Source organism: Mustela putorius, unplaced genomic scaffold, assembly GCF_011764305.1.
Source record: "Mustela putorius furo isolate JIRA1106 unplaced genomic scaffold, ASM1176430v1.1 tig00003845_pilon_pilon_pilon, whole genome shotgun sequence".
NCBI lineage: Eukaryota > Metazoa > Chordata > Mammalia > Carnivora > Mustelidae > Mustela > Mustela putorius.
In genome coordinates this window covers 31846416-31858918 of record NW_025421998.1, presented here as the reverse complement: position 1 = coordinate 31858918, position 12503 = coordinate 31846416, and the positions used below count along the sequence as shown (strand labels likewise).

General features: G+C 41.3%; 1 long non-coding RNA gene across 12 annotated transcripts in view; it reads right to left on the bottom strand.

The window, feature by feature from the left end:
- The window catches only part of LOC123387001, a 319566-nt gene that overhangs the window by 183948 nt on the left and 123115 nt on the right, over positions 1-12503 (bottom strand). For 6 of the 12 annotated variants that reach the window (XR_006601307.1, XR_006601301.1, XR_006601309.1 and 3 more), the window contains 2 exons: positions 11040-11190; positions 9726-9853 (listed from right to left, as the gene is read on the bottom strand). The exons of 1 other annotated variant lie outside the window; for it this stretch is intronic. This is a non-coding gene — a long non-coding RNA (uncharacterized LOC123387001). Of the gene's footprint in view, positions 1-766; positions 878-9725; positions 9854-11019; positions 11191-12503 lie in introns of all 12 variants that reach the window. 5 more of the 12 variants (XR_006601306.1, XR_006601305.1, XR_006601308.1 and 2 more) reach the window with 5 other exon arrangements.

The window sequence follows — 12503 nt, the reverse complement described above, 5'->3', positions numbered from 1 at the left end:
ACAGTCAAAGTAGAAACCATTGAGAAGTTGATATTTGAGCAAAGTCTTAAGTGAAGTGGTTAGCCATGGGCACCTCCCAGGGGAAGAGACTTCCTAAGAGATGCACAAAAGCCTTAGGACATAAGCATGCCTGACGTATCTGAAGAGGCAGAGAGACCCATGTTGCCGGAATGGAGAGGACATGAGATAGAGTAGAGTAAGAGAACAGAGTACACGGTATCCTAGAGCCAAGAGAAGAAAGTTTATTCACAAGAAAGAATCAATGAGTCAACTGCTTCAGAACTAATATGAGAGCTGACAGCTGTATTTAACAAGGCAGACATTGGTAACGCAGACGAGGGCAGTTGGGGGACAGCAGCGAAGATAAAAGCCGGAATGAAAAGACATGGGAGGAAAGAAATTGGAAGCTGAGTTTAGACAACTCTGGGTCAGAGTTTTGTTGCAAGGAAAATGGGCAATCGGTGCTGGAAGAAGCAAAGTGAAAGAAGAGGGGTTTTGTTGTTTTTTTTTTTTTTTTAATTTCTGTTCTTGGTTTTTTTTTTTTTGTTGTTTTTTGCTTGTTTTTGTTTTGCTTTGGATTTGGGATTTAGTATGGTAAAAAAGGCCATGTGTTTGAACACTGATGGTAATGACCCAAGAGACCAGTAAAACAACAATGACAACAAACTAAAAATGTCAGAGAAGGACGAGAGAAGCTGTGGACGAATGTCTGTGAGTAGGTGAGAGAAGATGGGACCTGGGGGCTCCGCTCAGGGTACAGACTCACCCCCAGTCACCACTAGGATGACAGAATGTGCATGTACACATGCTGGAAGGCTTTGAAAGGTGGTGTCGTGAGAGGCTGTGGCAATCCTCTTCCAACGCTCCAAATGTCTCTCTGAAAATGAAGGAGGGGAGGAACGTGATGAAACTTGGCAAGGAGAGAATAGGACATTCAAGGTCCTGAATTTAAAGACAGACTAGTCAGCATGATTGTGTATTCTTCCTAAGCTATCTGGGTGCTGGCCTGGAGAAAGTCAGAGTTGAATTTAACCAGAGTCCTGGTTTGGAGAAGTGAGTAAAATGAAGGGACAGGACAAAAGGGAGGTGACAGCTACTGAACATGAAGTTCAGCTAGACATGGGACAAGTCAAAGGAGCAGATCACTGGTTAATTAATTCCTCCTCTTTGACAGGTTCTGAGAAGGAAACCCAAGAGGGCATGTGTTACACTCCTGACTAGTTACTGGGGACCCTGTACCTTTAGGCTCTGAGACCAAAGCCCTGAAGGCCTGGACTGAGCCCACACAAGCTTGCTTCTCACCCACTATGCAGTTTTGCCCCAATCACATTATCTCCATGCACCACTGTTCCTCCCATCTACGATTGAGAAATAATGCCTTCCTCATGCAGTACTGAGAACTTAATGAAAACATGCATAAAGACTCCAATCCTTGAGTGAAAGCATAAGTTTTATGAGAAATTAAATTAAATCAAAATGCTTTTATATTTGCATTCTTTGCAAAAGTATGGTTTCCACAGTTTATACAAAAATGCCTTATCTTTATTATTTGTATACATAAATCTTACTACTGACATCAATTGTTTCAAGTGCTTTTCCTTTAAACTTCTTTCATTTTTGCCAATTTAACATCTTGCTGATGCTGAGAAGCCAAGAATCAAGTCAGAACATAGTAGTTTCCTGCCAGATTTATTATATTAAAAAACAAAAGAAAGGGAAATACTAGTAAAAGTGAGGTACACATTTAATATTCATTTTCAAGTTCAAACCATGGCACTGGGTTTACTGTTATTATCAGCCTCATTTTACACTGAGAAAACTAAGCTCAGAAAGAGTACTTTGTCCAAAGACACATAGACTGTAAGCAGTGAGCCCAGATTTGAACAGTAGTAATACATGGTTCCAAATTACATACCTTTTCATGTCATCCTATTTCAATACGACTCATAATGTATCAAATGGATTAAAGTTAATGTGGCTCCACTTTACAAAGAACATCCCCAAAATGTAGAAACAGAGAATTCAGAAGAACCCTGACTATACTACTCAGGGAGGCTTAAATTAAGTTCCCACACAGAATGAATTCTGACGGTCTCTTTCTCCTCCCATCCCTACCCGGCTGTAGCACCCATATCCTCATCACAGAGGAAGAGGGTCCCCTGTAAATGAGAATAAAGGGAAATACTCACAGGAAGAAATTCACAAAAGTACTGACCAGTAGTAGTATGGAAAACTGGAAGATTTCATGGCGGTCGGGCCGCACTCAGGAAAGTAAACCTAGATTCTGGTAAAGGTCTGGACTCTGGCCAGCGCTTAGCACGGCATGCTTAGTAAGGATCTGCTCCATGAGGGGATGTACTGGTCACACTGGTGAAAAGTGAATGGAAACATGGGTTCAACCTGTGACAGTGATTTGGGATGTGTCACAAATTGAATTCCATTTTGATTTTGTTTTCAACTGTTGTCTCTGAAGGATGCTTTACGTCCTTGAAGGCAAGGGCTCTGCATGCTAGACTAGTAAATAAGGGGGGCTGGAGATGCCACGCTCAGGGCCAGCCAGTTTCCCGAAGAGCTACAGCCAAATTGTCAAATGTGTAGAGCTGGGAGAAACCTCGCTGAACCAAGCGAGGCTGGTGATCACGTAGCTTAGCCCAGCATAGTATTTCATAGTAATTTACAAGTACTTTAATAGTGTGTCTAATGCTTGAAAACCAAAACTCCTTTCCTGAAGCAACAAGCTCTCCCTAGCAAAAGCATTCATACATCTTTCATGTATCTGTCAATTTCTAAATATTTTGCCCTAGAAATACAGCATTATATCTTCATAACAAAGTGCATTAGAAGTGGATTCTCTTTGAATGAAGCAGAAGACCCGACACAGAACAAAGCCAAAGCTGTCCGAGTGCTTCTTATTGGGGCATTAAGGTAGGAGAAGAATTAAAAGGATTTGGACTGCCAGGTTGCTCCAGTTACATTCATTTTATAAAACGAGAATTTCCTTGGGAAAGGTACTGTATAAAATCATAATAAAATCATGGCTTTACTACAGTCTTTGTCTGTCCCAAGAGAATCTATTTGGCTTCTCTGTTCGAAGGTCCTGTGGAGCAAATTATCCCACAGTTCTCTCCAGGGGGGAAGGGATGGGGCAGGAGGGGGCTGAAACTATGTGGTTGCTTCACTGCCCCTCCATGTAGACAAATACCCACCACCCCACAGGCCAGACATGGCGCCTGCCTCTCCGGGAATAGCACGGGGACTGGCTTTGTCAGCAAACACCCACTTGCAACGCTCACATCGCCCAACTAGACCGTTTTACCCAACCAGCCCGGAAAGAGAAAGCCCAGATTTAACCCCAACCACATGGGCATAATTACCAACCCTTAAGAAAACCTGCAGTGAGGAATAAACACAAGGTTCAAAACCACCGTCTCCTCATTCTTATTAAATGCAAGGGTGCTTCTCTCCGGAATTCGTGCTCCAAGCCGACAAGTGTCTTTTCAGCACATGCTTGAATAAATCAGCACATCAGTGCAGGCAGCCCAGGGAGCCACGAGGCATCGCTTTGCCATCTTCATCACATTCTCCCCCAAATATATCTCTAGTGAGGCGTGAGAGCCCCCACAAAAGTGCTACTGCATTCAGTGTGCTGTGCCAGTGGAGTCCCTGTCATTAAAGAGGAGGATGTTCTCATCTCTTACCGGTTCCTCTGCATCTGAGGTCCCATTCTCTGTGGAACGTCTATTATCTCGAGAGGAAAACAGTGTCAAACGTAAGAACAGCAGAGGCTGTTTTCCGGGTCCAGGGGCAAGTCCCGGTTCACACGCCGAGTCTGGCCACAAAACTGGCTCAGGTGCTCCAGGCAGAGCGTCCCTGAGGTTTATGCGCGCCCCCACACCCCCCACAGGTGTATGGTATTCCCAGGACCTAGAGCTGATGGTGCCGTGGGGTGCAGTGGGGAACGATGAGGTCTGGGCATACAGCAAAACCCCAGCCCCCGCTCATTATGCCGGACACTCGTGAGCTGAAGCTTTCCTGTGGTGCTCTGTTGACTGCTGTGTGTGACACTGTTTTCTTTTCTTTTTTTTTTTTTTTAAGATTTTATTTATTTATTTGACAGAGAGAGACCACGAGTAGGCAGAGAGGCAGGCAGAGAGAGAGAGAGGAGGAAGCAGGCTCCTGCTGAGCAGAGAGCCCGATGCGGGACTCGATCCCAGGACCCCGAGATCATGACCTGAGCCGAAGGCAGCGGCTTAACCCACTGAGCCACCCAGGCGCCCCTGTGACACTGTTTTCTAAGAAGGCACAGGGCAGTTGTTCTTTACCTAGTGAATGGATGATACAGGGTAATCTTACATCACTGCCAAGAGACTTCAATAATTTAAAAGACTTTTCTTCATAACAAAACAGTAGTTCACATAAAAGATGGAAACATGCTACCAAAAACTACTGAAATCATTCATTCATTCATTCATTCATTCATTTTTTATTTAGAAAAAGTGTTTCCATAGTTGTGGCTGAACTCCTGGTGTAACATTCCTACTGAGAAGAGGAAAATGCTGAGATCATAGTGGAGAAAGGACGCTGAAGAAAGTCAACTGTTGAACAAAATCTAGCCCCTTATTTCCTGGACTCAAAGACAAGAAAAGGGGGAAAAATACTTTAATATCACAGAGAAATGACTGTCTTAGCCAATAAGGATGTGGCATTCATGGACTTAAAATCAAATCATATTCAGAGAAGACTGGATTATGGCAAAGAAATATTCTGAAGACAACGGGCAGCTGGAATAGGATGGTGATTCTCCAGAAAAACCTGCCTGACTTTTCCAAAGAAAAAGCCAATAAGCACACGATAGATGAGCCACCAGAGCGTGGGGGCTTACAAAATGCCAGAACTGCACACCCAATTATTTCACCCGTGTTTTGTAGCTTTCTTGTAACCCACTGTTCTGAGGGCAGCAAACACAGGGCAAGGTATTTTACAGATAGATGATAATGGCTTTCATTGTTTCTCAAATTGGCTCAAAGCCTGTACTGTGTAAATTGCTAAAAGCCTATGTGTAATTCTAAACTTCTTGCAGGCCCAGAGACTCTAGGTGCCGGTAATAATTACACCGACTGGATAATTAACTCCTGACATAAAAAGAAATGAAGGTGGGGCGCCTGGGTGGCTCAGTGGGTTAAGCCGCTGCCTTCGGCTCGGGTCGTGATCTCGGGGTGCTGGGATCGAGTCCCGCATCGGGCTCTCTGCTCAGCGGGGAGCCTGCTTCCCTTCCTCTCTCTCTGCCTGCCTCTCTGCCTACTTGTGATCTCTCTCTGTCAAATAAATAAATAAAATCTTTAAAAAAAAAAAAAAAAAGAAAGAAATGAAGGTGAGAGAAGACGACGCAGACCTTATCAACTTTTACTTAAAGCAAGGGCCAAACTGACCAAAAAAATAAAGAATAAAAAAAAACACCAATAAAACAAAAAACAAAAAACCCAGAAAACAAAACAAAACAAAACAAAACCCTGGAGGATTTATTTAGGAAAAAAATCACTGTAGTCTGTCTCTCCAATGTTTTCCTACAAGAATGGGAAGAAATTTCTCCACATCCACATGATTATTCTTTTCGGGTATTTCCCAGCGTTACAGTCTTATTCATTTTCATTTTTGTTTGGACAACGTTGCCTTATCAATTCTAAGACTCCTTAGAGAAGACATGGGCCCAAGATACATGACAGCACAGAATGTTCACAGCCCCCTAGGGATGGAAGATTGGGCTCTGCTTGCAGTAAGCAGAGAAGGTGAAATGGAGCCCTCTGCGTAACACACAATGGTGAAGAGCTGTCACTTCCGCGTAAAAAGAATTCGAGAAGCCTGAGGGAAGAGCAAGAAGTCTGCCATCTGTCCAGGGCTCTAAGGGAGGATAAAAATAAACTCATGAGACATCAAACCCCAGGAATGTGGGGTGTCTGTCTACACTAATGATAAGGTAAGGCATCCTGAAGACAAGAAGTTAAGATACAGCCCTCCCCACAACCACTGAAAATGTTAAGGATCTGCAAGAAGTATCCATAATCTGCTCTGGGAATATTTTCACAACCAGGGTCCTAAGAGACTCCTCTGGGGGCAAACTCGCCCCACTGAAGAGGCCCTCACGGCAAAAATTTGAAATCACCTAAGGAAAGAAAGTGCCATGAAGGACAGACTAGACTCCAAAAACAGGTGAGGTTGAGCCCTCAGAGCTGAAAAAGACAATAAAATAAGCTTTTTAGAAATATTAAGGAGCCAAAAGAATAAACGAGGATGAAAGACCAGAACACTAGAGAAGACAGCTCCAGCTGAGCTTTAATAAGAAAAGAGGACTCCTGCGAACGTAAAAATGGAGCTATTATCATTGAAAAGTCAGTAGATGACTGTAAGCGTCACAGTGTAGGAAAACATATAACAGCAAGATGGAAAGAAGACCAGAGTAAGAGATGTCCTCCATAACAGCACCGAGGGAGATGAAATACCTACAACTAAATGTAAAAAATGCAAAAAGCCATGATGAGCAAGACTTTGAAACACTACTAAATGACACAGAAGAAAACAGGAACAAATGAAAAGACAAACCATGTTCTTAAGAAGAAAAACTCGATATCATAATTTTATTTCTCCCTAAAGAAATGTGTAAACTTAACACAATGCCCCCAGATTTAATCTTCTTAACTAGATGAGTTAATCTTAAAGTTCATACAGAAAAATAATCAAATAGAGTAGTCAGGAGGAAAGAGCTAAAAGAAAAAAGAGACCAAAGAGGGGATTATTACTACCAGATAGTAAGACATGTTATTCAATATCATTAATCAACTCAGTGTTGTAGTGGTACATCAATAAACCAGCAGTGAAGAAAAGGAAATCTGGAAATAGATTCAAATATCCCTAATACACAAAAGGTTCTTAGAAATTGATAAGGAAAAGAAAAACTCAATATATGAATGGCCAAAAGATAGGAACAGGAAGTTCACATAAATATAATCACTCTCAAACATAAGAAAAGATGATCCACTCTCTTCAAGTAACAGAAAATTAGGATAGAAATACACTTAGAAACTTCTTTACTTGTCAGACTGACAAATTCTCAAAAGACTGATCAAACTTCAGTTAGTAAGACTGGGGGTAAACAAGACACTCCATGTATCTCTTCAATAAGCTGGTACAGCACCTAAAGAGGACAATCTGACAATATTTATCAAAATTATAAATGAATATACTTTCTGACCCAGAAAATTCACTGCCACACATTTTAAAGGGCTCAACACCAGGTATTTTAGCAAGAGCAAGGAAACAATCCAAGTATCTGCCAGCTGGGGCTGGTTACAGAAAGTATGGTGCAGGTGAATCATGGAATACTACGCAGCAAAGAAAAGAAAAAGGGAACTTTCATAAAAATATGATAAAATTATAAAGAGATTATAAAAGTATCTCTGAGCTATACTGCTATGTGGAAAAAAAAAATCTAAGTATGGAATAGTGAACAAATATACTAACATTGGTGTGTAGGGGAAGGAGGGATAGAAATCTAGTGAAATACTAGTATGATAGTCAAATATGCATACAGAAATACCGGGCAGAGAAATTCATTAAAATAGTGGTCACATTTGAGGGGACTGGAATTCAAGGATGCAGGAGGTGATTTTCTTTTAAAATAATTGAAATGCCTTTAATACTTTCTGGTTTTTGAACAATGTAAATGTATTACTGTATTTAAAATACATTTAAACTCAATAATGATAATAAAATTAAAATTCCAACAGTGATACACTACCAATACCTATAAAATCTGGAATTATAGTTAATGACAAATCCTTAATTTCTGTTGGCATTGGCCTAAGAGAAAAGAGCCAGCTCATATACAGTGGCAATAATACAAACTGAAGTACTTTGGAGCAGTTTTGGCAAGATTTGTTTTTTTTAGGATATTTATTTGACAGAGAGAGACAGCGAGAGAGGGAACAATACAGGGGGAGAAGGAGAGGGAAAAGCAGGCTCCCTGATCGGCAGGGAGCCCAATGTGAGGCTAGATTCCAGGACCCTGAAATCATGACCTGAGCTAAAGGCAGATGCTTAATGACTGAGCCACCCAGGCGTCCCGAGATTTTAAATCTTTATGCTTTTTTACTCATCAAGTAAGGTTCTAGAAATTTACCTTACAGGGAAAATATATGCACACAGATTAAGATTTGCTTCTGTTGAACACAAGAAGGGACATGGAAATTGGAGAGGTTAGGATCCAAATGAAAATTCAATTTTATCTATAACATTATATTAAAAATAAAAGAAATTTGGGGCACCTGGGTGGCTCAGGGGGTTAAGCCGCTGCCTTCGGCTCAGGTCATGATCTCAGGGTCCTGGGATCGAGTCCCGCATCGGGCTCTCTGATCAGCAGGGAGCCTGCTTCCTCCTCTCTCTCTCTCTCTCTCTCTCTCTCTCTGCCTGCCTCTCTGCCTACTTGTGATCTCTGTCTGTCAAATAAAATAAATAAAATCTTTAAAAAAAATAAAAGAAATATGAATTAAATACTGTAACATGGCAACACTCGTTAAATTCAAGTAATAGGTATCTGGGTATTTGTTATGTTATTCTCCCTACATCCCTGTACTAATCTATTACTCAAACTTACCCATGCAAGTGAACAACATAGCTTTTTTAGTATATACAGTAAGAAATTTTACTCTAGGAGGACAAGAACTATGATATATGCATGTTTATACCTTATTTAATATTGTGTAGATATCTCCAAAATACTAAATACAACATTTAACACATTTAAGTGTAATCAAGCAAAGAGAAACCAAATAACTTGGAATTTAGAATTTGGAAACCAAATAACTTGGAGGAGTAGAGAGGATCTAATGCTCCATATCTCAAAAACATTGATGAACATTAGCAACAGTGTTTCTATGAATTCTAAGGTCCAATATCTGATTTATAAAATCTGTACTCCAGAAAGCTGGATAGGCAATATATTTAAAATTAACAAACTCCATTCCCAAGTCTGAGGCTCACGGGTCAAAAGTATAGAATAGTGCTTCTTGAAATGGGGAAAAGCAGTACACCTCCAGTGCTTGAAAACATTACAGATTCTTTGATCCTACCCAAGATTCTTCTCATCTCTCCCTCTGATGCCAATGCCCTGAGAATCTGCTTTTTAGCAAGTACCCTGGGTTATTCCAATACAATGTTTCAGAAACGCTGGTATAGATCATTGATTTTTTTTTTCCTCACTCAGAAAGAACTGTGCTCAAGATACAGCCAGAGGGATGAGGGCTAAGTGTAAGGCAAGAACTGATTAAATGCCAAAAGGTGTTTCCAAAGGAGGTTATAAAATCTACTGTTCTGGAAATGCTGAAAAAGGCAGTCTTGCTTAGTAACAGAATTCTCCAGACCTCCAAAAGCTTTCATAGCCCTTTAAGGTTGGCGATAAAAATTAAATGCCCAAAGGTAAAGGAGAATATGAAACTGAATAGGTTTGGGGACAATAAGTTAATAATACAATAATGGGCTAGGTCAGGGACAATTCTGGTGCTCCTTTGAGTTTTCAAAAATTTCAGGACCAAGGAATTGTGTGAGAGCCAGGGTGGTAGCTGAAACTTCTCGAGGGACCCTCCGAGAGAACAGGTGGGCAGAACATGTGCTGTGTTCCCTTCCAGCCGCACAGCCTGTCCTGGCCTGAGCTGGTTTGGTCAATGTTCTCTCACCTTTCTGGAAGTGTCCTTCCTTCTGGGTCTCAACAAACACAGCATATACGACTGATCTAATATATGGCCACGAACACATTCAGAGCTCTCCCATGAACACAACTTCTCTCCAAATAAATCTGAATGGCCTAAAATTGAAAGAAGGAAGATGTTCATTTTCATTAAGCTCAGAGTCAAATTTTTTGCTGCCCTGCTGTGACTGTATAAAGGGATGATTTGTTTCAAGGACCTTCTGGCCCCTTTCTAAACTTTATGACATCCATGTGTGCACATGTACACACACACACACACACACACACACAGACACGCACGCACACTAAGAAACACATTTTTTTGAAAAACAAAAGTAACTGCAGTGGACCGAAACAGCCAATCACCTGTCCCTCCCAACTCCGCTACTTTTAGTTTCAGAGACTGAAAGCCTGAGTAAATTGCATCATCAAGGAGAGGAGACTGGACTTAGAATGGAAGCTCTGAGTTTAAATTCAGATTGTTGCCTTCACTAGTTGTATCATTTGTACCCTACTACCTGTGTGCAGCAGCTTTAAAATGCATTCAGTGCAAGATTATTTTCAAGAATAAGTGAAATGGACCAAAGATCAAATAAGAACAGAAAATGGGGGGGAAAAAATCACTGTTAGATCAACCCTCAATATTATTTTGTTATTATAGGTCACAACTTTGGTTCTGAACCTTCTGGAAGGCCAGATAAGCAAAAATGCATGCCCAGTCACATAATTTACAGCGTCCATAAGACCAAAGCAAAGTTTTTCATTAGGAGTGCAACTATTACTGTCACTGAATCCAGAGAGAAATTTCTCCCATTGGGTTTTTATAATGAGGACTAATGCAGTGAACATTGTCCTCCAAACAGCTTCAGAATAAACACAAGAATGAGTTTCTTATCACATCCCTCATGTACCTTGATGTGAACCAAAGTACAATGTTCCAAAAGCGCAATGCTATAAAACCAGTTCTACAAAAGAGACTAAATGATGTGTTAGGTACAGTTCTCTGCTGGCAGCTTCAAGCACCTGGAGTGGAAGTCACGGACGGGCAGAAAATAGGCCACAACCTGCGCACACAGCGATCTTCATGGGTCCCACTTTAAACTGAAAACTCCAAATAAAATCTGCCTCCAGTGCATGCTTGATTTTACTTAGCAGATCTGCCCCACCAAGCCTCAACCCCACCTGAGGGTCCCCAGAAAATGGAGGGCATCTGTCTCACACTCACGATCCCCTCCCTGACCCCCTCAGTCATCAACTCTGCCTCCTGGGCCCCCAGAACTTACCTGAATATGAAACTCCTCACCTGGAGAAGGCAGTAGAGTATATTCACACTCGGATAGTGCGGCCTCAATATTTCGCTCACCAAGCTTCTAGGAAGTATCAAACGGCAACAGAATTCACCTTGTGGCTTTGAGCAAGTGATTTAATTGTCTCTGGGCCTCCATTCCTTCATCCTAAGAAAGGAACTAATAATACCTACTTTTCGAGTTGTGAGTTGAGATGTTTTAAAAAAACACTTAACTGCTAATTACTATTCAAATGAACCGTATTATCACCAGAAATGATCCACAATGCTAGTTTAACTCCTCTCAATCATAATGGGTTTTTAGGAATACTTTCTTCACCAGATTGTAAATCTCCATATTTTGTTACCTAGTAGGACAGATGTTGCTTGCACACCAGTTCGGATTCTCTTGGTCTACCTTTTGCCCCAGCCCCTCCTGCAGGGACAAGTTCAATGGTGGTTTCAGCAGCTTAGCACAGGTACCACCTGAAAGCTCTTCGCCTGGGGTCTGTGGGACACACCTCTGGCTTCCCTCTGGCCACCTCCAATACACACCCTGGGATGACATCAGAAACCAGCGTGGCACTCACATGCACATCCCAGAAGTTAATACCCTTGGGACCCCCCTTAACAAACAGGTGATTGGGAACTGATAGCTAAATACTGCCCCCTTTTGTCCCACAGATGAACAGCTCTTGGAATACATTCTATAAAGTGCCTCAGAAAATCCCAGCAACGATCAAGTGCCAGTCACCCAGGCCAGTGGCTAACTCAACTACAGGTCAGGCTTTTGTCTTTCCATCCTTGTCCCATCTCCCTGTCCCTCACTCTTGCTCCCTGAGATTACTTCCAAACAAATTACCTGTACATAAGCTTTGTCTCTGGCTTCGCTTTCAAGAAAGCCCAGGCTCGAATGCCCTCCAAAATCTGCTCTTACATAGAAATTATCCTTCAAAGGACTCCATCAAGAAAATGAAAAGTTAACCCAAAGAATGGGAGAAAATTTTTATGAATTATAGATCTGGCGACAGATTCGTATCTAGAGTATACAAAGAACTCTTATAACTCAATAATAAAAATAAAGTAAAAAAAAAAAAATCCTAGACATCTTTCCAAAGAAGATACACAGATGGTCAAGAAGCAAATGAAAGGATGCTTAACATCATTAATCATCAGGAAAATGCAAATCAAGTCCACAATGAGATACTATTTCATATCCATTAGAATGGCTATAATCAAAAAGTCAAATAATTAAGGACTGATGAGGATGAGAAGTCAGAATGCTCAGACACTGCCGATAGGAATATAAAATGTCACAACCACATGGGCAAATAGTCTAGAAGCTCTTCAAAGTTTAAAAGTAGATTTACTATACGATCCAGCAATCCACTCCTAGGAAGGGTCCAAGAGAAATGAAAACGTATGTCCACCAAAAAACACGTGCATGAATATTCATAGCAGCGTTATTTGTAACAGCCAAAA